This window comes from Cavia porcellus, unplaced genomic scaffold (assembly GCF_034190915.1).
Source record: "Cavia porcellus strain 051 isolate PalLab524CR breed Dunkin Hartley unplaced genomic scaffold, mCavPor4.1 scaffold_5, whole genome shotgun sequence".
Taxonomy (NCBI): Eukaryota; Metazoa; Chordata; class Mammalia; order Rodentia; family Caviidae; genus Cavia; species Cavia porcellus.
Genome location: NW_026947488.1, coordinates 97,143,095 through 97,170,410, shown reverse-complemented (window position 1 = coordinate 97,170,410; position 27,316 = coordinate 97,143,095). Strand labels below are relative to the sequence as shown.

General features: G+C 42.3%; 1 protein-coding gene across 5 annotated transcripts in view; it reads left to right on the top strand.

Annotated features, from left to right (window-relative positions):
* Nucleotides 1-3,681: 3,681 nt before the first annotated feature.
* Mapk10 (mitogen-activated protein kinase 10) overlaps nucleotides 3,682-27,316 on the top strand; it is a 282,143-nt gene continuing 258,508 nt past the window's right edge. For 3 of the 5 annotated variants that reach the window (XM_063249376.1, XM_063249380.1, XM_063249379.1), the window contains exons 1-2: nucleotides 4,056-4,245; nucleotides 9,112-9,226. The gene's annotated coding sequence lies outside the window, so the exon portion shown is untranslated. Of the gene's footprint in view, nucleotides 3,845-4,055; nucleotides 4,246-9,111; nucleotides 9,227-27,316 lie in introns of those variants that run through there. The other 2 variants (XM_063249377.1, XM_063249378.1) reach the window with 2 other exon arrangements.

Sequence of the window (27,316 nt, the reverse complement as noted above, 5' to 3'; positions counted from 1 at the left end):
TGGTGCTTAGCATTTCTCTAACTATTCTGCATACTTCTAGCTTCAGGTCGTTGATAACTTCATTCCTGAATTGGTCTATGAGGCTCTCTATATGGTGCCTTATGTGTATTGGTGCGGTGTCTGCTATTGCCTGTTTCTCAGAATTGGGGGCCGAGGAGCCTTTCTTGTTGCTGCCTCTTCCCATGCTGCCTCTTCTTCTCTGTTCCTTATATATGCAAGCTTATATAAGAGGCCCAGCTTCTCTCCCAGTTAGCCACAGCCTGATCGAATTGCGCCAGTTAGGTGTTCCCGCTCACCGCTGCGCACCAGGGAGTTACGGACCAGGCAGCCTACGCGTCTCCCCTCCCGGCCACCATCAGGCTCTGGGATCTGGGTTGGGACTGTCTACCAGGTCCGCCGGCAGCGTCACGCAGGCCAGGCACTTTTCACCAATCCCGCCCGAGAGGGGGATGTGTGGCTGGAGTCGCCACCGCGCCCTGCTCCCGCAGGACTGCTCTGGCCCAGAAAGTCCTCTGCTGGAGTCAAACTGTGGTAGAGTGTCAGTTTCTCTCACTCACCTCACCATAAGTCAGTGCACGCCTCCCTGCCGTTCGCAGATTGCCGTTCTCAGAGCTTCTGCACGTCTCTCCCCTTGCCGAGCCGCTGTAGAGGCAGCCAGCCGCTGCGCGGCGGGAAACCCAAATCGCGGCTTACAATGGCACGGTTCCAGCCTCCACACCGAGTCTTTTCTGTTCCTGTTTTAGCACCAGGACTGCATTCCAAGTTGGCTTCTCTCAGCCCAGTTCGTTCCTGAGTCAGCAGAGCATATCTCCACCTGCTTATGTCTCCTTAGTCCGCACCATTCCTGGCTTCTGAGCCGAGTCTTTCAGAGAGCCGCCGGTAGTTGCTGTTATCTGTCCGCCATGTTCTCCTGGAAGAGTCAAATGGCAACTTAATTGTGTGTACTGAGCAATTGGCTAGATCTTACATCTTTGACATCCTCCATAATATATTAAAAGATCACTGTGTGTCTTTCCGGTCTGCAAGAGTCCTTCCATGAGGCCTGTAGGCCGTAGAAGTCTCAGTAAGCAGTCTAGCCGGGACAGAAATTCTCAGCACTACGTTGTGGTCAGGGCAGCCATGACACCGGAAGTCCCATAGTTTATCTACAGTATTCTGTGGCTGTATTGTGAGTTCTTTCCAGTTTTTACCTAATGCAAGTAAAGCTGGCATAAGACAAATGTACAGCTGATTTTTTGTGTGTGAATAGTATTAATGAATCATACTCTAGATGTACACTTATCATTACAAAAACTGTCAAACCATTTCACAAAATAGTTTCATCTTTTTATACTTCAACCACTAATCTACAGAATTCTGGTTTTTTTCATAAACTTGCCAATATTTAGTAGTTTTAAAAAAAATTAGTGATCTTTTTGGCCACAAACATTATTATACTGTGGTTCTAATTTGCATTTCTCTGATGACTAATGATGTTGAATGCTCTTTCATACACTAGGTACCACTTTAAAATCTTCCATTGTCAAAGCGCTATTGACCTTTAGACAGAATTGCTTATTTCTTTTTATTATTGAGTTGTGAATTTTTATATAACCTAGAATTTATGAGTGTCAAGAATATCTTTAGAGGTTCATCTAGAGAATTTCGTTTCTAGTCTGCGGTTTGTTCATTTTCTTAATGATCACTTTGGATAAACAGAAGCTTTTAAATTTGATGAAGTCTGCTTGTCTTTTTTAAAAAAATTTTATGATGACAGCATTCTGTGTCCTAATAAATCTTAGCCTTTTTTAAGGTCAGAGAGCTGTTTTTTTCTTCTAACAGGAATATTTAATTTTAATAGCTTTGTAGATTTTAATTTCTATATATGTGTAAAACTTACCTTGAATTAGTGTTTATACTAATTATACTGAGATGTAAGATAAGAGTTAAAATTTTTGTTTTTTCTTGTTGATGTTGAGTTATTGGAGACGGAGCTTTGTCAGACAGAGACAGGCTAGGGGCATAGCTCAGCGGTAAAACATTTGCCTAGCATGGCTGAAGTCTTGGGTTCAACATTCAGCAGCAAAAACAAAGCAGAATCTCAAAATACTTTAAATGCAATAATACAATAGCAATTTCTTTGTTATAAAGTTGTTTGTTATTAATTTGTATTTGCACAAGTCAATCATCTAGTATAGGTAGATCTATTGTCTCCTTGTCATGGTTGATACATTGTGTCAACTTGAGAAGTTTTGAAGTTTAAGGCAGAGGCTCAGCAGAAAGCCAGGATCCTTCCTTTGTAAATACTCTTAACCTGTGTAAGAGGAGGGCACAAAGATTTTGTGGGTGCTACAACTATCCTAGAGGCCAGGGGCTCAAGTTTGGGGGTTCGGGGTGTGGCCTGTGTACACTATAAGGGAGGAAAAGAGGCTTGCTCTTCCTCTTTGTGCTCTGGCTGCTGCCTTGAAGCGTTGCCCCAGTGCCATGCCACCCTGCTTGGAGCCACAGAGCTAAATAAACCTGTCCTTCCTTAATTTTGGGTGTTGGGTGTTGTGTCCCAGCACCACTGAAACCTTAGTGGTCCATTGATTCTTGTCAGACTTGTCAAGGGGGCATCCAAAAGCTTGCAGATTTAAAGGCACAGAAATCTAGAGGACTTAGCCTCACAAATCTTACCCAAGCCTTTCCTAATTGCTTTCCGGACTAAACAATAGCAACCACAACAAGGATACCAAAACAACCAAACTTTGTGCTGCCCCTTACAGTTTTCTTAGGTGTTGGGATGTTACAATCAGTGTGGAGAAGCCGCTTCCTTATCCCCAGAAGGATTCTAGTTCTGAAACTAAGGCAGAATCATATAAAACTCAGCACTACGTTGTTGCAAGAGACAGAAATTTGGGAGGAAAGATGCCTAAGGAAGAGAACTTGATTTTAGCTTGAAAAATCGAAAGACTACGCTTGCACCGTGTAAGACATGTTCCTTATGTGAGATTTTTCCTTGTGTGAAAGGTTAAAATTTTCTTTTGGTAAATTTTATTTTTTTTTAAATAGTGGGACTAGACAACTGATCTCTTTCTATGAACCAATTATTTGCAGGTATTAAAATTCTATGGGAACCTAAAAAAAAAAACCCTTAAAACAAACAGTCAAAGGCAAAACAACTTACTTTTAAAAAATGAGATATTTGCCTCAAATAGTAATAACGAAAGTTGCACCAGTTTTCCAGATAATGATCTGCCTTTAGAAAACAAAAGAATCTTGTTAATTCAAATGACCAGTATTTTCTTCCTGCTGTTAAGTTGCAATCTGAGCATGAATCTGCTGGGTTTGGTTGGGTGGAAATTTACTCAGGGTTTTTAGGAAATAAGGGAACAAGAGGCTGCTGCTGTGTCGCTGGCGCTGTGGTCCGGAGTGGACTCCGACGCTTGCTGTCCCCGGAGATGATCTCTGTCTCTGGCCTGTTTTGACGGTCCGAGACCCGCACGTCTTTCTTCCCGCTGTTTGCAAACAGCAGAGCCGAGGCCGACTGCGTTTGCAGCGCTTCTGATCCGTCTGCAGGGTTCTCGGGTGCTGCTCGGCAAAGGGCTAGAGCTTCGAGCAGGGCGCTAATTCTCCGCGGTTTGCAGACCGGCTGCTTGAGGTCCTGCGGAGTTGCTGGTGCTGGCTGGCGCGGAAGCCGGTGCCTTTGCTTTTCGCCTTCCCCTCCTTTCTCCAGAAAGCACCCGAGCTGCGGCCGCACAGAGACTTTCTCCTTTCTCTTCCCCCTCCGGCCCCTCCCTAGACCTCGCCGGGCTTTGACGTCACGTGTGCTCCTTTTAGTTGCCATGGCAACCCCATTCCCCCGGCCCCGGGTCCGTCTCCTCCGGTAGGTTCCACAATGGTACGGGCAGCATCTCGCCGCACAATGGTTTCCAGGCGGTGAGAGGGGTGATTCAGCAAGCTGCCCTTGGCCTTTTAGACCTCCTCGGTCCTTCTTCTTTTTCATGGGGGTGGGCGGTGCTTCTTAGATGCATACCTTTTTCTTTTCTTTTTTCATTTTTGCACATTTTCTTTTTTTCCCTCCCCCCTTAGTTCGTAGGGGCTTGCGTGAGTTTCAGATTGGGTCTTCTTGGAAATCACCTGTCTGTCATTAATTTTAAACAATCTCCCCTCCTGCAAAGAACCTTTCCTGGTTGCAGTTTGGGCTGTGGTTCATGATAACCAAGTGAGGAGGATTTCTGGGGCAGACTCGGCCGAATCAGGACTGTAGGTCTCAGACACGGAATGGTAGGTGCCTCTGCTCCTTCTGGGTCTAACCCGATTTTGGAGGGTGGGGTGAGGTCTCTCCGTTGCTCCCCGTGGCCTGGGAGAGGGAGAGTGGGCGACCGCAGAGAGTTGGGGTCGAAAGTGGGTTCGTGCAGTCAACCAGCTCCGAGCAAGAAGCCCCCGCGTTTCTCCTGGCACAGCACCTGGTCAAACCGGAGGGGAAGCCCTGCGGTGCGGGGTTAGGGGTGCAGAGGTGGGAGGGTGCCTGCGATCGTGACCCGGCTGGAGACCAACCTAGAGTTTCCGAGGGGAAGCGCTCCGTAGGGGCACCGGCAGCTGTGTCTGCTGGGACTGCCAACCTCAGTTCTCACTCTGAGAAACGCTGTGGTTTCCTTAAGATAGTAAAAGATAATATCATTTACGGTTCACTTATGCCTACTTCCTGGAAATAAGTATTTTGGCACATATTTATATAATTGAGCAAGGAATTAAAATATATGTTTACTTTTGCAGAGAGAGCTTGGGCTCCATTTGGGTTAGGGAAAGGAACAGAGAGCACAGGGGTCAGGTTAGAGATCAGAGAAAACGCTGGGACTGCAGTCTCATAGGTAAGTAAGGGTCCCTTTAAGAAAGTGATCCATGTACAGTAGGCAGCGATTTTTTTTTTTTTTTTTTTTTAATGGCAAGATTCCCAGGTAGTCTGTGCTGGGAGGCTGTGTCCCCTACAAATGTCAGAGCTCTTTTGGAAAAAAAAATGTATCATCAGAAATGAGCATGTCAATGTGTTTAGCACAATTGATTGCATCTGTATTTTCAGCAACCTGAATGGCTTTTAGAGGAGATCTTCAAGTCAGTTGGGATATAAAAATTTAAGATAATTATGTGTATTTTCGCTGTTTTCCCCCTACACTTAAATCTGGAGACTGACTGGTTGTGCTTCCAGGATTATTGTGATTTAACTCCAGAAGCAGCCTGGCACCCAGGCAAGCATAAGACTGTTTACTTGGGATGTTTTTGCTGCAGAGCCGGAGGGTACTACACAGCAACCCTGTTGCCTCTGGTTTGTTGACAGGAACTTTCATGAATGCCCCAGCAAGGAGCAGGTTCAGTCTTGTGGGACAGGTCACAGATGAGACGAAAGAGAATGGGTTTAAGTGCACCAGGCATCACCAGCCCCAGGTCCACTTTCTCCTTTGTGGCTGTCTGTGACTCCTGACTCTGGAAGCGCTCCCAGAATGCAGATCAGTGTATTGAAAATGGTTGCAGTAATGACCCTTGCTCCCAGACAGGCCTCTGAGGCGGGCGTGTGCATTGTAAACACAGACAGCAGTGCTCAGCTCAGCAGTGGGCTCACAAACACCATCTCCACTGGAGAACCCACTGCTGGATTTTGGGGGCTGGGCCATTGGGATGTAGCAATTTTGCTGGCTTTAGATGTGTTCCCTTCTCTACCTTGAACTTACCCTTCCTAATGACATGAAGTATTATATTAGCTTGCTTTATCACATAAGCAAACTGGGCTTTTCTCTCCCTGATAATGGGGCTAGGAAGTCAGATGACAAAGGTGGTGAGACCTGAGATATTAAAGTCTTTCTGCTGCCTCATCTGCATATCGCTCCTCCCGTGGTTGCAAAGTGTCTTGAATTGGAGGGACTCTTGTTCTCGCAAAAATCTTTGCAGTTTCACTAAAAAAAGATTTGGGATGATGAGGCAGTGAGAAAGATACACAGAATGGGGAAAAAGAATCAGCTGCCTCCAGCCTCCTGCCTGCTCGGCCCAGAGCAGCATCTGCTGCGGGGAGCAGAGCACTTGCTGTGCTAAAAGGGGATGTTTATGAGCAGATCCCAGAGGACAAGTGTGTTTTTGCTGTCATTGTCTGGCAGGTCTGCAGCTATTAGCATTTAATGGTTTCATAGGATGTGATCAGTATTCATCAAGGTTAAAATGATTGGAGAGTCGGTTATGAATGCTAGCCGATGCAAGTTATTTACATTTACAGGAAAATTAACTTACTAGTATATTCTACAGCAATATCACTACCAAAGGGATTTTCCCTACCTGAATAATCTGAAAAAGCTTCCCATGACTAAAGGCACAGATATATTTAAAGTATGACCATGGCTTCTTATAAATGAATCTTTCACTACAAGCTTAGTTACACAGGCTGTCACACTGATGGTAAAACATAAAAACAAAGCGAGAGTTTTGCCTGTTAAGTATGGGGGTAGATATTCTTCCTTCTTGCTCTAGTGTTGACATCCGGTCACATTTTTAGCTAAGAACCTGGAGGGGAATTGCTCTGTTCAAAGCGGATGGTTGCTTGGTTGCTTATATGAAAAATGAACCACAGCAAGAGAATCTTCCTTCAGTTACAGTACGAAGTAAACAAATTGGCTTTTTAGATTTCCCTCATTGTCCCTTGTGTTTCCTCTGGTGGTCTGTTTGAAGCTTTGGGTTGGACGCTGTAACAACCATGCAAAAAGAGGCACAGAAGTGTCCAGTAAGGACCAGCACAGAGCACCACGCTCTGCTGCTGTGGGCTGGCTGAGCACCTCCTCCTCAGCATCCATCGCTGCACCTTCTGAGAACCAAGGCCTTGTGGAGGAAGCTGGGCCCGAGTCCCTGCCAGAGAGGCTTATTGGCAAATGAGGACAGATTCCATTTGTAGCTTTGTTATAGTGAATACAGTGATTGTGTTACATAAGCCTGGGATGAGGCGCTGTCCTGCTGGCTCAGAGGAGAGGTCGTCTATGGACTGCTGGAGAGAGAATGTGTCATTTAGAATTGCAGTGTGTGTGTTCAGGTATTCACCAGCGTGTGCATGTTTTATCAGCAAGGTTGGAAGGTTCTGACTAGAGGCTTTTTAGTTTGAATATGTTTTACCTTTGTGACAAAACAAGGCAAAGAGAGGGAAAAGGCGAATTCTGTGTGCTTTGAGAACCTGTTTTTCTTTCCTGTAATAAATGGAGAGAAGCTTCATTTCGTATGATAAACCTTCACAGAAAATCTGGCAGAGACATCCAGTGATTCTGAAAATACCTAAATAAAAGCATGTTGTGTTTGAGAATTAGACTTCAAACATGCTTATTTTTGGTAAAGCATTTTAATTGACGTTTTGGCCATGTGAAGCCACTGTGGCCTTTCTCACTCTTTGTGTCCCCGGGGACAGGGATGTCAAAACCATGGGCTGATGGGAGTAGAAACACAGCTTCTGAGTGGGGAAAGAAAGGCCTGAAGGCTCCCCTGGAGCACCCTCGCTGCAGCTGCTCAGCGCCCTCTGTGCTGTGGAGGGCGCAGGTGGTGCTCCCCAAAGGGAATAGGCATTTGCAGAGTAGCCGACACAGCAACTCATAGGATTTTTGCTGCTGCTGTTTCTACTTCTTTTTCTCCTCCTCTCCTCCTCTTTTGGTGCTAGGAAGAAAACAAAAACAAAATCTAAAACAGCAGTGCCTTAAAAGTATGCAGTAGAAATACATTTAATGGCTTGACTTCGTGGCAGCACAGCTATCTCTGGTTTATGGGTGTTAAACTGATCAGGTGCTTTAGGTGCTTCATGAAAATGAGTTTCTTAAAATCACTGTCCTGTTCCTGTACAATGGTAACAGGGTCCAAAGCCACTGACCGTGAAGGAGAGCTTCACGTCTCCTGTTTGGCGATGTTCATTCTGTGCCTTCAGAGGAAGATCTATTTTAGCTTTACCACACAACAGAGTAACTGTGTATTTCTGTACCACCTGTATTTCCTGCTAAAGTATAATCTCTGCAGGATTGACTCAGGCACACAGTAGGGAAAAGTTAAGTATTTATGGAACAAATATCTTCCTTATACAGTTTTCTGCTAAGTGCTCTGGGTGTAAGAGTTTGGGAAAATGGAATTCAAGTTTCTGTCATTTGTAGTTTATGATTGTTTGGGGAAATGAGGTTAAATAACAACAAAGGTAGGATAGGGTTAGGGGTCTCTAGTAAGGGTTTGACTGTAAGTAGGGATCCAGAAGAGAGAGAAAATGCTTCGTCTATAGGAGACATGGCGGCCCACCAGGATGCTGGGCAGGGGAAGGAGAATATTCCCTGGAGCAGTAGTATGCAGCTGGCCAGGAAGAAGACTCCTCTGGGGCAGGTAAAGATTTCTTTCTGGTATGATGATCATACTTTCCAAACTAGAAAAGCAAAACTAATGGTTTGCCAGTGGGTAGACCATTAGAAACCAGCACAGTTATGGAGAAACTAATGCCATATATTGCTAGGAAGTGACTGGAAATAAGTTAAAAAGCAAGGTATCACTAGATCACATTAAAAAGAATATAAATTCAGGTCTCTTCCTAACTTCAGACAACTGACTCTGGTTTTACTTTGTTTCACTTACCTGAGAGGTGTTCCTTGTTTTATTGGTAACTATATAACCCATTTCTCAAAGGAAATCTTACAGGGAAAGCAAAATATGTAAACACAGGTAACTGTGGAGCTATCTCAATTGAGGCTGATGAATTGACACATTGATAACAAAACCAAGTCCATAGTCATAAAGTTCACTATCATGTCCACTCAGATAACAAGCACTGTGGAGTTTATGTTTGGATTTTAAAATGGCAAACAGGAGGTCGTGAATTCAATCCCTGATACCAAAATCAAGCCAGACCAGACCAGACCAAACCAGACCAAACCAGGCCAGACCAGCCCAGACCAGCCTGGAACTGATTTATAACAGAGTTCTTGTGCTTGCAACAGTTTCTGAACTGAGTTAACCTTGTTGAGACATTTCATGTCCTCTCCCTGCACCTACCACCTGGAAAACAACCGTCTTTTTGTCTTTGGGGGCGGTCTTTTAGTTTTCTAAGAGCAGGGGAAACCTTAAAAATGAAACTCATTTGTCTTTTTGCTTTGATTTTAGGCTAGCTTGAGAAACATCAATGACAAGACCATCTCAGATCTCGGTTATGGCAACTCATGCAAGAAGCTATTGAATTAGACCCATTTCCTATAGATGACAAGCCACACAAGCAGTGGTGAGTTGCAAATTTTAAAAATGATCTTCAACATAAAATCTGTGCTCTACATGACCAGTGTCATGTAGTATCATATGGTCCAGAGTATGGCTCTCAAGAAATATTGTCCTAAATGGTATCAGCCAAAGTAAGAGTAAACAAGACGGGATTAATGGTACAGTTCTGCTAATACCACCTGTGGTAGGAGAGGACTTGTGAGATGCTACAGGGCTACAGTGAGCAGTTTTGTGTGGCAGAGTAACAGTTGGGGAACATTATTTTTATGTGAATTTTTTATTTGCAGTGCAATACTGTATTTTATTGATTAAGCTCCTTTCATAGAAAAAATACTTCTGAGCTAGACTACAATGTTCAATTCCTTCAGAAGTTGGCACGCAAAAAACATTTAGACTTTCAGAGAAAAAGGTAGAGAAATTATATCATAGTTTTATACAATTCAATTTATACATTTTTAAAGGAAAACAATATTGAAAATAGATCCAGTTGCTCTGACTTGTAGTAATTTAAAAAGCTTATTATTTTTAAAGTATCTGCACACAGAGGCAGAATATATTTTTTTAATCAAATACTTAATACTTCACAGTCACCAAAGTCAATAATCAATAGACTCCAACAGAGATGAATGAGTTATAATCTGTCAGATAACATATTTGAAAATAGAATATGACAGTGGTGATGTTAAGACTCCAAAAGAAGTTATTTGGAACTAATGATCAATATCTCTCTTTCATGTGCCTAGTGGCTTGCATAACTTGCTGTAGACAGGTTGCTCTGTGAATTAATACATGCTTTATAACTTCAGAAGTAGGATGAGATCAATCTTACAGTCGTTTATACCTCCACCAGCCAGTATACTTCAGTTGGTTAGCTGCCATGTAATAGATAGTTCCTGTTTCAGTAACGGTTGCTTCTGTCTCTTAGAAATGATTGGTCACTAGGATACACTTTGTATAAACCAATCCCCAGGTGACAAACCATTCTGCTTTTGTACTTCCTGCTTATTTATCCCATATAAGCCCTAGCCCACCAGATATTCTGGGAGTGATCCTGATAAGTGCCTGTCGAGGTAAATAAATCTGCCTCCGAATCCTGGGTGTCATTTTGTTTTCAGGTGCAATTTCACATTGTGAGTTTTAAAACAATCTGCCTGCAGTTCTATTGAGAAAGCAAATCTAGTGGTCACCATTAGGCTATGCTTAACCAAAATGTATTCAAGGAGTATTTGGCATAAAGAAGAAATAATTGCTAATAAGCAACCACTTTTTGTTGCAAGTTCAGTTTTATAAAGTTGAACTTAATATGTTGTTGTGTATTACTTCCAATGATCTAAAAAATACACATTACTCCCATCCTAAACATTTATTCAGTTAGCAATGCTTATCGAGAATCTGTGGTGTAACCATCTTGCTCAACTTTGGGGTGGATGAAAATCCTTGCTTTAAAGGAGTTTTCAGTTGATGCAAATGTTATAGTGAAGCGTTCTATTGACAGATAGATTCCAAAAAAGTATGGCAGCTGTACAGTGCTTTTGTGTGGGCAGTCATACCTGCTGATGGCAGGACTGCAGAGGAGAATCTGGCACACATGTGATGGAGAAGATCAGGGGAGGCTTCCCGGAGAAGTGAGCTTTTAATGAACTGTTAAGAACCGTAAGAAGACAGCATGAGGAAAGGAGGAATCAGTTCTTACTGCATAACAGGCGCTATGCAAAGAAACGCTCGATGTTTAATCATCCTTATGAGTTACAGATACGGTTCCCAACTGTGTGCTGTCCTACTTGTACCACCTGTTCTCCTACAGAGCTCTTTGAGGCTTTCCGTGTGTGTATCTCTATAGCATACCTGTGAGCTCACCTGCACTTCAGTGCACATATCTGCAACATGTGTGTATATATCCTAAATCATCTGATTATTGTGCGAGACATTGTGAGACTGTTCTGTGTCCATGCATGTTGGTTACTCCTTTACACTTCTATATAATGTGCTCCCCTAAGAATATACCAAGATTTAATTATTCATTCTACTTTTGGCAAAGGTTTGGATTATTTCCCTTTTAGGTATACCATTTTCTGCGTTTATCTCTACATTATTCCTCATAGACTCTATCACAAACATGTAAGGATTTCATAGGGATAAATACCAAGGAGAAGAACTGTGATGTGTTAGGGGTTTTGCACCATTAATTTTACTAAATATTTCTAAAATAGTTTTCCAAATTTATTACACTGATTTGCACTCCTAGAAGCAGTGTAGGAAGATGTACATTCTCATCAACCCAAGTTCTTAATTTTTCTAATCAGGTGCATACATAATTCTACTCATAGAAGTATTAATTTTCATTTTGCTGATTACTAATGAAGACATCTTTTCATTTTTTATTGTCCTTTTGAATTTCTTCTTTTGTGAAGTGCCTGCTCAAATCTTTCTGAGATTTGTCTTTCAAAATAATTATCACTTACTGCATAATGGGCACTATGTGAAGAACCGTTCAATCCTTAATCATCCCTATGAGTTACAGGTAAGGAAACACGTTTTGAGAGGTTAACAACTTGCTGGCAATTACCCAGCTGAGAAACAGTGAATTTGGCACTTAACCCTAGGTCTTTCTGACTCTTTAGCTTCTTAAAGAGTGTCTGGAAGGAGATTGGGTTGGAGCCGCAGAGAATACTCACAGTGCCATTGCAGGAGTCTAGTTAAGAAACAATAAGATCATAACCAAGGAATTTCCTGTAGGGCATGTGTAGCAAACCACCAGAAGTGGTGATTGCGTTGGGTGAAGAAGGAGAATGCACAGATTTGACCCCTACTGGTTAGGAGGGTTCGATATTATTCCACACAGTGTACAGCTATACCCTGGTATTTGATAAATTCTAAGGCACGTTTTATGACCCTGTGATTCAAAAAGAGATCAACTTAGTTTACAAGTTCATAGGCTTTAGGGTTAAAGAGACTACAGTGTTTATGTGGGGCACCTCTACTTTTTAAAGATGTGGTACCAGCTACTAAAAGAGAGTAAGTGGATTGTTCAAGATCACATTATTACTAAGTATCAGCTTAAGAATAGACACCAGGACTTTGAAAATACAAACCTACATACACACTACATACATAAATAGATACATAAATACGAAGATATACAGATAAATAAACAAATACTGCCTCATTGTAAAATAAAAAGTGAACATACAATTAACCTACTTTTTCTTTTTCTTTTAGTTTTTGGTACGGGGAATTGCATTCATGAATTCATGCAGGTCAGGCTGGTGCCATGCCCCTGAGATATTTCTGGTCCATCTACTTTATTTTCTAAACATTCCTCAACTCAGTCCCCTTTAGCCTTTATCTACGACCCCTGCCCCGAGGCTCTGAGCATCATCTTCAGCAGGTTAAGTGCATAGCTTCCTATGATACCTTCCTGTCCACGATTCCACTAACGAAGTCGCTGTTATAAAAGTTTGATTTGCTGTGGTAACACATAGCATAAAGGCTTTCATCACCTATGAAATGATATCACCACTCCTTAAGAAATACACTGCTGTGCACCCCTGCTTTGGAGACTCATGCCTGCAGGGACACCTATGTGTCACACACAGGTGATCTGCTTCATGGTGTCTATTGTGCCCACACTAATCTTTTATTGATGGTCCCCAACTCATGATGCTTGGACTTAGATTTTGAGTTTTCAGGGGCACAAAGGTGATATGCATTCAGCATGAATCACATGTTGCACTGTGATCTTTTCTGAGGCCACTGATGTGCATAGGATGACAATGTGATGTTAGCAGTAGTGGCAGGCTGACCTCACTGTCCTGTGAAATGTGTGGCAGATCTTGCTGAACAGGCTTTGTGGTGGGAGATCGTGCCCAACTGTTGGGCAACATAACCTCCCCCCAGCACATTTAAGGTAGGCGGGGCTAAGCTGTGGCATCTAGTGGATTAGGGTGTCAAGTGCTTTCTGATTCATGATATTTTCAACTTACAATGAGTTTGTTGGGATAGAACCCCCTAGGAAGGAAGGTAAGTAGCATTATACCGAACATTTCTTTTATACACCTGATGACAATGAGGCACTGGAGATTTAAAAACGTTCTCCAGGCCATATAACGGTGACAGCAGAGTTTAGAATGACTGATTTCAGAATTTTTATTTTTTACTACATACTTCTCAACATTAGAAGTGAACTCTGGGCCCCATGAAGCCTTGAAACACTGTTAGACTTTGAAACTCAAGCAAAAATAAGGATGAGTTCTAAGGAATGGTAATAACATAATCAATGCAAAAAAGCTAAAAAATAAAAGAGCTGTTACAGGTTTGGGGTACTGAACACCTTAACGTATGAGGGAATAAGAGATGTGCTGAAATTTGTTGTTTGTATTCTATCAGTGGTGGAGTAGTTGCCAAAGTCTAGGCTCAGGACTGTTTCACCCTAGTAAAATCCAAATGAGTGGCCTTCATCTATGTCCCCATATCTGTGGTCTCTATAAATTGGCATGTGGGATCATAAGCCCCAGAGACGTAGTGCTAGGAGACAGGGCCCTTGGGAGGTGATTAGGGCACGGGGCGGGACTCTCACAGCTGAAATAAGTGCCCTTATTCAAGAGACCTCCGGAGAGGTCCCTAGACTTTTCTATCATGTGAGGACATAGGGAGAGGTGCAGTCTATGAAACAGAAAAGAGCCTGTCTCCAGGCACCAAATCTGCTTTGATCTTGAACTATTAAGCTTCCAAACTGAGAAATAAACTTCGCTGTTGATAAGCTACCCAGTTCACGGTATTTAAATAATAGCAGTCCAAATGAACTCAGGTTTTACAGTATTGTGTAAAATTTTAGACTTTTCTTCCTCTTCACTGATTGGTAGAGCCTCAGGCAATGTTAGGAGAACAGATTCAAAGCTGCCACTGTTTGAGAGGTCCCAAGTAATTTGATGCTAGATCAGGAAAATACACTTAATGCTTTCTTTTAGAAACCAAGGTCTTTCTGGAGCTTATCTGAACAATGCTTGACTGTCTGCAAGACTTTTAGTGTCACTCAGATACTTTAGGAATAATTCTCTATATTCTGAGAACCACTGTCAGAGAAACTACTATGAAAAACGAAGTATGGGATTTTAATGTGCATAAGAAACCTTTCCATGTTAGAGCTTACTGGGAATTTTAGTCTGGAGTTTAACAGCATTTATTATATGTGATAATTCATTATTTATAAGGTACATACCAGAAATTATGTATTCTAGATGTTTCAAAGTTTTCTATTTGTATTTTTGGAAGGCATAGGTGGCTTGTTAGTGCTTTAAATTCTAAGACCCACTTTTTACAATGTTAACTTCTCAGTTTCTCAGTAGTCCTTTCTTTTCTTTTTAATTCATGCATGTTAATTGCTCAGAATGATAGATTTTGTTTTGACTTATTGGTCCATACATTAACCTACTTTATTATCATGCCGCTTATTCCCTCTCCTTTCTCCTGGTCCTCTTTCTCATCCCTAAGAGTCTATCTTCTACCTTCTTTGAGGACCTACTTTTAATTTGAATGTGGACAGTATTGCTTTTAGAAAATCACTTATTAAACTTAAGAATTGATGTAACTCTACTTGAGAGTATATAAATATCTATAGCCACATCTGAATCTATTTATCTGACATTGTACTCACCTGCCATTCCGACCTGATAAAACTGAATAAAATACATTAAGCAAAAACTCCATGAAAAGAATTCGAGTTGCTTTGCATCTTTTGTGACTTTCAGTGCATGTGTTCTGACGATGTCCACTCTTGCCTTTGCCGGCAAGGATAGGTTCAAATGTGCAGGGTCACAGTCAGCAGGATCTCATTTATTGAACTTATTTCCTAGTCTTGTTCCTGTGCATAAAATTCTGACTGTGCTGTAACTTAAGGGGCCCATATGTACTCCTTCCCAATGGCCTCTGCTTCTGAACCTGACACTGTGTGAAGTCCCCACTTATCCCTCTGGTTAAAGACGTCAGAATTTCTTACAGAAATAAAAGTGTTTTGTAGCAAATTAACTGGCTTGGCTACCTGATAAACTAATTTAAAGTATGAATTGATGAAAATAATTTTGGGACATAGATAACACCTACACTTGGATAAATGTCTCTGATGCTTTATAATAGCAGAACAATGAAAGAATGACATAAATAGGAAGGCTTTCATATGGGAAGGGGGTCTGTTGTGATTTGGAACAATCACTTTGTACAGTTTGGTGGATTATTTAAAAATTTTGATCGTTATAGTCTTTGGCAAAGGAAGAGACTGATAGTAAGTTCTCATACCAGATCCATCATGAGTTAGTATCCCCTAGGGTGAGTCAACCTAGCTGAGCTTCACCTGTGTGCAAGACACTTGCAATACATGATGCCTGAATTTCTCCTTAATTTAAAAATTGCATAGATTAAATGGCACAGATTGAATTTAGTCTGAGGTGACACGTCAGCAGTCGGGCCAAGTAGGGTGCCAGGGTCCTGACAGAGCAGTTCCTGGGGGTGCAGTCAGCCCAGTGGGAGCTGGAAGGAAAGGGCCGGCAGGCGGACAGAGCCTTGGAGGTTTCGCTCCGACCCTGCCTCCTTCCTGTCTATGCTCCTTTCTGCCCATTATCATTTATCTAAACCTAGAAATAAGATATCACCAGTATAGAAAATCAGTTTTAATTATTGAGAATATACTACTTATAGGGAATATAATTTATGTATTTTAGACAAACTGACTGCACCCGTTTCCCAAGCTTGCATCTTTCTTTATTGTAAAATGCCTCTGCCTTTGAGGTACCACTGTGCACAATGCCTGCTTAGGGGCTTACTTAGGAGATGAGTCTTTGAACTCTTGCCTTTAGAAAACGTGATTTCTAAACTGGAAGTTAGATTTCTAAACTGGGAAGTTACCAGTGTATCACATGAAACTTGGCAACTTGGTTTCTTTGGCTGTGGTACCCACCTAACACCCTGCCATGAAGACTGAGACATTTTCAGTGGGCAGACTCCGGTGGTAGCATCTCTGAAAAGCGCAGCTCCTTCCTTCCTCCTTCCTGTGTCCCTCCCTCCTTCCCTCCTGCCTTCCTTTCTCCTCCCTTTATTTCTTTCTCACTTGGAAGTTTTGCTGCCTGCCCTGTTACGGATGCCCCAGAAATGAAGATGAAATCTGACTCTGCCTTCAGACTGTGGGCTTTGGCATAGGGAAGAAGAGAAGAAGCTACAAACAAACGATTTTCATTCAGAGGAAAGCTTCGTTATGGAGGTTAGGGAAACAGTGCAGTTTAAATGGCTCAAGTTCTACCCAGGTATTTTCAGATGAGGTTCTGCAGACAGACAGGAGCCCACTCTACGCGATTCTCTGACTGATCTCATGATCCTTTCTGCTCTTGAAAATGACTGAGAAATCTAAAGAGCTTGTTGGAGTGTCTGGTATTTATCTTTTTAAGGTATTAAAGTATAAATTTGAAAATATTTATGTAATTAATTTAAAGAGATCAACAATATTAAAGCCATTGCATGTTCATATGAATATCTTTATCTTTTTACAACTGCTGTGAAAATAGGTTAAGGACAAAATGACATTGTCTCACTCCTTGGCAGATGTTTAATGACCCGTTTAGGAGACGACAGCTGACTCCTGTTGTCTTCTGCCTCAGTCTGTTGTTACGTCACACATCGTGGTGTCCTGGCAAACTGCTATGAGAGGCTGGCAGGACCATGCTGAACTGCGTCTTTGTCGTGTTTGGAATTATTTTTGACTGATTTGAGGGACTTGTGTGTCAGTCAGCTTTCTGTTGCCATAGGAAAGACTTGGGATAACCGCTTACCAAGATGAAAAAGGTGGATCTCAGTTCCTTTCCGAGTTCCAGCCATGAGCGCTGGCTTTGTTCCTCTGGGCCTGGCAGCGGTGGCTGTGCCCTTATCAGGGGGAGCAGAAACCAGGCGAAGCTACACACCTCCTCGCTGATGTCCTTGTTACTTTCCTGTTGCTGAGAAATAATAACCAACACGCACAGTTCAAGGCGGGGTGTGGAGTGGTATGGATTTTGATTTTCAGAAACTTCAGTCCCTGGTCAGCTGGCTCAGACACAGAAGGGGTGTGGTGGAAGGGCCGGTGCTGAGCACAGCTGCCCGCATGGTGGAGGTCAGGAAGAAGTCAGGGAGCAGGCGGGAGCTAAGGAAGGCAATGAACCCTCCTGGCCGTCACCCACCTCTTCCAGCCAGACCCCACTTCCTACCAGCATCTCAGCAGCGGGTCCTTCCATTGGGTAATCTACTGATGCTGGTAGCTCCCGCCCCTGGAGCGATCTATCTTCCAAACATGACATTTTGAGTTGATGCCCAGACCTAACCAAAACAGCTGGGAATGAGAAAGGGAGAGAAATAGAAGAGGTGGCATCCTCTTCAACACCAAGCTCCGCATTTTCAGAAGACTTCTGCCAGGACCTTTTATAAAGTTTCTGCCACCTCCCAATAAATAGTGCCTTTCAGGGGAGAGGATATTTAAGATCCTAACTACAGGGGCTGGGGATTTAGCTCATGCCTAGCAAGCACGAGGTTGTAAATTTGATACCACACTTTGAAAGCATCCTCAGATTCTATGGGATCTGTGTAATACAGTTTGAGAATGCCGGTTAAAATTAACATTTTATTTTATTTTATTATTTTTGGTTTTTTGAGTCAGGGTCTTGCTGTGTAGCCAGGCTGGCCTCAAACTCTCGGTGATCCTCCTGCCTCAGCTTCCTGAAAGCTGGGATTAGAGATGTGTACTGGCATGCCTGACAGGTTAAAATTATTTATGTATGTCATGAACAAGTGAATGTCTTCTCTGCACCTAGAAGAGTGCTGTTGTGTGCCATGCATAGGAAAACTAAGGAGATAATGTGTTTTGCCACTTACATGACATCCCCACTCCACACAGGAAGCCCTGTGGCAGGACCAGACACAAGGGCTTGCCTGCAGATCTCAACAAAGGTGGCAGAAAATGCTTAAGTTACTCTAGCCCTGGTTAGAGCATGGGGTGAGTGTGACAGGCGGGTGAAATGTGGCCACAGAGGGAGCAGTTCCTGCCAGCCTGGCATCGGGAGGGGTCTGAGAGGGAGACAGCATTTCAGGCACCAGAGTCATAGCTTCCGCAGTGTTAAAGCCAGAAAGACAATTTCTGGATTTCTGAACGAAGGACCAGGCAGAGTGAGGAGCAGAGTGGGCCTGGAGTTGAGAAGCAGAAGCTGTGTGGCCTGCGGGTAGATGGAGGAGAAGGTGATCAGAGCCCTGGGCAGCTGGGAAAATCCACGGGGATGGACTGGACTGGGAGAGACCCTGTGTGATCCATGAGGAAACTTAGATCTATTTCCATGCACGGCAAAACACCTTTGCTGTTTGCTGAGCAGATTTAAGAAAAGGATTCTGGCAGGGACGCTGGGGGCACTGGGAGAGGAGCGATCTTAAAGGCGGATGAGCGGGGAGGGGGAGTCCAACTTGAAGAAAGCCAGTAAAAATGTGCGGAGAGGGATCCAGTCAATGCTCCAGGTAGTTCAGAGTAGGAAGCTAAGAAGCAGACAGTGTTTCACCCGAGGCGGTGACACGTGGTTCCTTGTGACTTCACTGCGTGCCCAGCCACACTTGTCCTAAACAACTGTGCACTGGTTGGCAGCTTCGGTTTCTCTGTGCGGAGGGTATGGAAGTGCATTGCCTGCCTGAGTGTGTCACAGGAGTCTGGGTAAGGATTAATGAGCTCCTTGACAGAAAGGTGCTTTGTTAATCTAAGCCATCAATAATACAGATGAGGATGCTTGCCAGGTGCTTTTGCTCCTATATCAGAGGCTGCTGTGTAAACACGGGACCTGCCTGGGACTGTTGTCATTGTTAATAATAGCGAGGTCGTTACCACAAATGCCTGCACGGCACAGTTGTTCTAGTCAGTCCTGAGTCTGTCCACTCCGTTTATTCTAAGTCTCTCTCATCAGAAACTGCTTCCTGGTTACTGAGGGAGTTGTGCTGACTCCTGGAATTTCACTGCGCCTTATTCTTTGCATCCCCGTGTTGTGCTGCATCATGACTGGGGACATCAGCACTCTCCCTCTTCTGCGAGCAGGAGTAAGCTTGTGTTCTTGTTTGTTAATCAGATTCCGTTAATTTAACCCAAGGGGGCCAGCATTAGGAGCTCTGGAGTCGGCCGCCTGGGTTTAAATTCTGAGCCCTTTCACTTTACGTGATATGCCAGTGAAGTTGTAGAGGGTCTTGAGCCTGAGTTTTTCATCTATGAAATGGTAGTAACAGCACCGCTGATCTCATGAAGATCCTGAATGTAAAGAGCCCAGCAACTGCCATGATTATTTTTTAATTTTGCTTTTCTTTTGATCTGTTTTTATTACCACGCTCATCAACACGTCCTTTCCATTTCCCAGTCAGAATTCTGTTTCATCCTTGCCGATTCATTTGTCAGTAACGTGTGACCACACAATTGGTCGATTAGTTCTTTTTTTTTTTTAAATTAAAAAACATTAAGGTAAAAGAGGACATAACAGCACAGGTCCGAACAGAACAATTTAAGCAACATAGTGTTTCACCACAAGACAACCCGATAACAGTAGTTACCATAGTGTCTCTTTCCTTGAAATATTTGAGTATACCTTAATATACTATAGCATCAAACATAACAAGACAGTGTAAAACCATTCAAGAGAATGAAAGTATTACAGGGTATTCAGAACCAACTAGCAGAAAATGAACAATGGCTGCTATATTATCTCCTTGTCTATAAAAAATTTTGTTTATACTATCACATATAATAAAATCCACTAAGATACAACATAATAAAACCAATGGAGACAGAAGAACAAGAGCTTGGTGAGACTTCAAAACCAGATGATATTAAATCATCACTAGCTATTATAGTGTCTTGTTTTCTTTAAAATAGCTGTTCATACCATAACAGACAATAAATCAGACAACCCAGAATAAAACCATTCCAACCAATGAATGAAAACATTATAAGTTTTCAAAGCAATATAATGGGGAATCATGATTACTACATACTTTTATGTATTCTTACTATTTCTTGCACTAGGGAAACTATTAGGTATTTATACATGTGAGTTTTATTTATTTCACTTATGAGTATGGTCTCAAGGTGCGCCCATTTATTTATAAATATCTCAATGTGATCCTTCTTTATAGCTGAGTAGTATTCCATTGTAGAAAGCTTTTTTATCCATTCCTCAGTTGATGGACACTTGGGTTGTTTCCAAGATCTGGCGATTACAAATTGTGCTGCTATAAACATGGGTGCATATATATCACTGTGGTATGATGCTTTCAGTTCTTCTGGGAATATGCCTAGAAGTGGAACAAATGGGACTTCCAATCTCAGCTTTTGGAGAAATCTCCAGACTGACCTCCACAATACAGCAACCAGTTCTTTACTTAACATAACATTTTGAAGAATCAGTAAAAATCTTGAATTTATCCCTTGCCTTTTTACCTATGTTGGGGGCTTTCTTCTGCCTCAACAGGTCAAGTACTTAATTCTTCTGTGACTAACGGTTCTGTGAGCTTTGCCTTAACCAGTAATGAGTTTCACTACCAGTGACATGTCTTCTCCTTCTGCACAACCCTTCTGTAAAAGAATTTGTTTGCTCTCCTCCTTTTTGATCTCTGGGCTTAACGTTTTCTCAAGATCTAGGCAAATGCTGGAGTTGCACACCTCGCCTCTCTCTCAAGACCTGAGACAGCGTGTTTCTTGTTCCTGATCATGTCTCTCTAGAATCCTATGAGCACTTTCCCATATTATCTCAGACCCTCCAGGATCTGCTGAAGCACACCCTGAGCTTTTTTTTTTTTTTAAATGTAGCTGTGGGGTACAGCGGGTGGCTGGAATTATAGCCAAGCATGTGTTCTGTTCACCAAATCAAAACTCATTTTTCTAACTTGCATGAAGATTTCAAGAGTCTACTGGTTTTGGGGAGCACCCTTTCAGTTGTTACCTTAGTATCGATCAGTGATGCCTGTAAATTCCTCTGGATTTTGGACCAGTATACCACTGACAGGTTTTTCTCTTTGTAATTGTTGCATAGAGAGAATGTTCAGTCACCATATTTCTCCATATGGTCTCTAACTTCTTTGGATCAGGAATCAAAGAAGGAAATGGGCTTGCTTTGTATAAAAAGTTGATGCATATTTGTTAATAGTGAATTATATTATGCTAAAATTGAATAGGACAGATTGAAAATGATTATTGAACATAGCTGCTGGTAGGTAGGGTACAATGATTGAGTAGCATGGCAAATAAGAATGCATTAGCATTTGATCAGTTCCTTCTTTTATGATTCCAGCATTGTTTGTCTTAATTACGCTGGCTGAGAACTGTTTAGATGAATGTACCAGAAGGGAGTTTCCATTTTTGAAAACTGTGATTCTTTATCTGGTGTTTGTTCAGAGAGACTGACATTCAGCACCTTGGAGTTGGTCACTGTATCGGTCACTGGGGTCTCTTGCCTGTAGCTTTAGGTAACTGCCACGTTTGCTTTAAACTTGCCATGTCCCTGGTGTTATTTTAGGGAGGCCCTGATGCACTGCAGCCCTGACACACTACCCTGTGTCATCCAGCAGGACCCAGCTGCACAGGGTGGTACCTAAGGCCTTTAACTTTCAAGTCATACAGATGGGATTAAAATTTCCAATCTGCTTATGCTGGGAAAATTAATCAACCCCTATCTTGTTTTGCACAGAGCATTGAATCCAGAATACTTTCACTGATCTAAAGTCCTAGTTTCCCTTCTTTTCTTTTGGAAACAGAGTCTTACTAAATCGCTACATTGGCCAGGCTAGGCTTGAATTTGTGATCCTTCTGCCTCAGCCTCCCAGAGTGCTGAGATTACAGGAGTGTGTCTGACATGTCCCATTAAACCAGTCAACACGTCTAAGACTTGATTTGCTTTGTCTATAAAGTGGACCTGTAGAATGAACCTCATAGCTTTTGAGATAACTGAATATAAAAGACTTCAACACAGGGTCTTGCTAGAGCAGGGAATTAAACTTTGTTGTTGTTATGAGAGCACTACAGACTTTGATTTGTGGTTTGCTTTGGTTCATTGCCAAGCAGTTTCATTTCTAAAATAGCGGAATCCTTCACATATTATTATGGCAAGCACTCTGGGGTGCTTTTCTATATAATAAGATAAAGCAATCTTGCTTTCATCCTCATTAGCATGTATAGTTTTGGGTCACCCCCTGCTAAGACTGGAGAGAATAAGCTATGGGACGGGTGTAGATGGGAGGTACAAGAAAAAATGGGACTATGAAATTTTGGTCCTCTGCTGTTCCTTCATAGAAGCGAGATAATGCATGCGAGTGTGCCTCGCAATTTCTGTGCCTCTGCAGGTCGAATGTGTTATTTATTTTCATATTAAAAGTCTGAAAAGATGAATAATGTGCTATCAGCTTTGTCAGGAAAGCTCTTACATCATACTGTAAGGAAAATCGAGGGAGATTGGAGTTTGAGTAAGTAAGCCACTAGAATAGGGCCAAGAGGCCAGGCATGGTCCGCACATGTTCAATCCCAACACTTGGCAGCCAGAGGCAGGAGGATCACAGATTTGAGGCCTGCCTGGCTGCACAGTGAGTACCTCTCTCAAGTAAACAAATAACCCTATAAGACCTAGAAAGAACGAACTAAAAAGGAAAACAATAGGTGGATGTTTGAAAAGCATCTGAGTGAAATGACCAGTCTGATAGTGTTCTAATGCATGACATCCATCTGACAAATCAGCGGGGTCCTGAGTGCAAGGGACAGGATCCTGGGTGACACGCGCGGAGCCTCAGCTCATCCCAGCAGCGGGCAGTGCTTGGATCTGCCAGGAAATTAGGGTGCAACACTTCTCCCCGTGGGTGGCAGTGGCCCAGTGACTGATTCTTCTGCAGCTTCTGATGCAGCCTGGGACAGTGACAGTTTGCATTCGCCCCTGCTCCTATGTTTGCATGCTCCCTCTGCAGTATTTTTTCTTCTTTTTTTAGAGGGGTACCAGGAATCGAACTCATGGCCTCATGCTTGTCAGGCAGGCACTTGTGCCCCTGAGCTACATCCCTGGCTCTCTGCCATATTTCTTTATGGCGGGACCAGATGTCTATCATCTTGAGCGCCCAGACTTCTCACCAATTCCTACTTTTCTATTCTGTTGCTCCTTTATTACTATCACAGGCAAAGAGCTCCCCACACACCTTTCCTGGCCTTGCACTCATGGAAATGGAGATGGATATGTGGGTTAGCATTTCCTAGAAAATCAAGGTGATCATTCACTTCTTATCACTTGTGAGAAAATCATTTCTAAGTTGAATCTATGGTAGGAGTTTGAGCGATGTTGAAATGAGCCATATAGAAATAAAGGTAATCTGAATGCATCATCAGTTAGTATATTCCTGGAACAGATATGACTTTTTTTATTCATAGAATGAATATGTATTGAGTATCTACTACCTGCCAGGTTCTGCCCTAGCTGTGGAATTACCGTAATGACCATAATAGATTTAAAAAGTAATTCTTGGCTTCCTGCAGCTTATGTTGTGCTGGAAAGAAATAGATAATAGCCTTGATGAATAAATAAAATATGTAGTGAACTAGAAGGTAAAAACGGTCAAGAAAATATTAAAACAGGAAAGTGGAATGGAAAGTATTGTGAAGAGTTACTGGTTACAATTTGTCATTAGGCAGAGATTTGATCTGGTAGGGGATTATAAGCTTGTGTTCTTCTCTGGATGTTTCAAAGCATCCTTGATAAAGGCAAGAACACTTCCTGGATAGGGTTACCCCACTTGAGGGTCTGTGAAGGACTCTACTTGCCTGATAGAATCGCCGCCAAGTTCTCAAGAATTATTTATTGGAGGAAGTAGAACTGTCAAACTTAAATTAAAATGTTTCATTTGCAAAGATCAGGTCTCAAAAAACTCACATTAACTTCGAGAGTTACTTATAATGATTTAGCTTTCCTCAAATATATACACCAGTAATTTAAAAGAAATAATTTAAATTCTAAAAATTATTTCTCTTCTATTAAATTGGTTCTGCCCTTAAAAGTAACTTTGTGTTCTAGTTATTTTCTGAAGGTTATTGTACGGCATTTTTTTGCTCATCCATTTACTATTTGATCTTATACTGATTGCAACACAAGTTACACTTTGTTTAAATAAGAAAAAAACTTTAAGTTTGATTTTCTTAGACTAATTTCCAATGCTTTTGAAGCATATCTTCTGTATTTTTTTTTTTTTTTGTACCAGGGCTCGAACTCATGACTTCACATTTGCCAAGCAGGCACTTACGCTGCTGAGCTAAACCCCCAGTCCATATCTTCCATATTTTATGAGTCATATAGTATATTATCATGGTCTGGCTTAGGGAGGGGCGGAACAAGGTAAATAAGAGTAAGAGACAGAGGAAAAAAGAGATGAGGGGAGAAGAATGCAAGAAGATAAGAAACAATGTTTTTTAAAATGCATATTTTTGAACTGCAATTTGTATCTTTCACATTATTATCTAGTCCTCTTATTGCCTGACACTGTGAGGTAAGATCATTATGGAAAGATTTCAAATTTTGAAAATCACTTTTCATAGAACGTTTTGTATGTATTTCATATAATTGACAATTTCTTTAATTTGTAAGACTCTATAGTCTTTTAGTTTGAATAGAGTCCAAGGTCTACCATATGTAACATGTATAATGATGTTAATATTGTTGATTGAATCAAACCTTAGATCAGGGATATGTCAGCCATTGTATGAATTACTTTTCATTTCATCAAAGCTATAGAGATGGCATTGATGGGCCAGGTTGGTTGGTGTGTAAATTCGGTATTTACAGTAGTGGTCCTCAGAATATGCCAGGTAAGTGCTGATAGGTAACTCATGCCCTCTATCTTCCTTGTCTCTTGGACTTCTTGTAAGCATTGATCATGGCCCTCTTTTATTTTTCATATATCTCTGTATCTCTGTTTAGGGTATTTACTGTTGTAGGCATTGAGCTCAGATATGGTGTTATTCTACGATTATAGTCCAGTGTGGGAAATGGACATTTTCCTTCTAATGTGGATCACAGTTTGTTATATAATAGCATTTGTATGTTTATTTTCAATATTTGAATAAAGTATGAGAGTACTCTTGGGGGACTGTGATCTTTTTCCTATGAACATATGGCAGACATACTGAACACAGATGAGGTATGAGAGAAAATATCCTTGAGAAAAGATGGTTGGGTAAGAATAGTCTAGGGGAGGATTGTGGTGGAAGAAAGTTCCAGGCTCCCTTAGTTACTTTTCTCTTGTTATTGAGAAAAATACTTGACACCCAAAATTAAGGAAGGAAAGGTTTATTTAGCTCACAGTTTGTGGGGGTTTCAGTCCATGATCAGCTGGCTCCCAGGCAGCGTGGCATGGCATAGGGTGGCAGAAGACAGCAGAGCAAGAAGAGTACAAAAAAGAGCAATTTGTTCCTGCCTAGTAAGCAGTATATCTTTGGGGCAATGTCTCTTGCACAAGCTCAGGATGTTTACAGAGTGAGGGCCCTGGCCCTGACTGAGTCATTTAGTTAAACTTCTCAAGTTGACACAATGAATCAACTGTTACAACATCCTGGACTGTAATCGGCCACCTAGGGCATGTCCTCTGCACCCTATGATGTACAGTTGCCCAGTTACTTAGTTAATTTTCCAAACTTCTCAAGTGACAAAATGTATCACCTGTTACACAGGCTAAGGAAAAAGCATATGTGAAGATCTAGAGGCTACATAGTTTTGAAGAATTGCAAGCTATTTGAGAAGGGCAAGGATAATCAAGGAGTGTTGAGAAGTAGGTAGGATTAGAGTTCATTAGGAGCGTAGTGGACGTGTTCATTATGGGAGAGTGGAGCAGCAGGTTGGAGATGTGCCTGGAATCAAGCATTTGAAGAACAGGTGAAGGCTGACAGTGATAAGATGAGGTGGCACTGGAAGACATTGGGGTGGCATGGCCCTGGCTGGTTTAGTGAGAGGAGGAGAGAGGCTTTGAAGGAAGAAGATGAACTTATCAGTGTGTGCTTGGAATTTGAGATATTCAGAAGCCCGTTGTAGGCAAGTATTTATCCCAGGGTGTTGAGAATTCTCCTCCTTTTCCAGACCAGACTTCTGGTCTACACCTGCTGTCTTCGCCTTCTCCTCTCCAGTGTGCGCCCTCAGCCTACAGCAGTCTGTCCTCTCGAGCTGCCACTGCCACAGACATGCTCTCATGAACAGCAAAGGTCATGAAACGTAATGAACGGCTGTCAGCCTTCCTCTTCTGTGATCACACCAGCCAAGGTGTGATCACAGAGGAGGAAGGAAATAGCAGTAAAAACAATAGAAACCAAAGCATGCATGGTGCTCACTGTGTGCCAGGAGCTGTTCTATGTTAGATAGTTTTACATACAGTAATAATTTTAGTCTTCTTGAGAGGTTGGTTGTACTTTGATCTCTGAAAAGTTAACCCACAGACTGTCATATGACTGGCACATGGCAGAGCTGCTGTAAACCCAGGCATCTGGCTTCAGGGTCTGCATGCTTTCTGCACATGCGACTGGAAGCCACGTGCACACGTGGTCCAGAAGCCGGGGAGGAAGGAAGTCACCAGCAATACTGCTGCAGATGATGAGGGTCAAGGGGAGTCAAGGCTGACAACTGTTCATTACATTTTGTGACCTTTGCTGTTCATGAGTGCGTGTTTGTGGCTGTGGCAGCTTGAGACGACAGACTGCTGTGGGCTAGGGCACACACTAGAGAGGAGGAAGCGAAGACAGCAGGTGTAGAGGACGTGCCCAGAAGTCTGGTCTGGAAAAGGAGGTGAATTCTCAATTCCCTGGAATAAGAGAGCATGCATACAAAGTACTTGATACAGGGCAGGGTAGAAGGGTGATTGCTGTAGGAGGAATAAATACGAGAAGTGTTTTCTAGATGAGGCAAGTGTGCTATGAAACAATCATAGAACAGTACTCTATGGATGATAGAAATCGTTACTTTCCTGAAATCTCTACAGTCACACTGTGAGTTACTGACAGTCAACTGCATTATATTTGGAGGCAAAATCTCTGACCAGAAGAACACTGATTTGT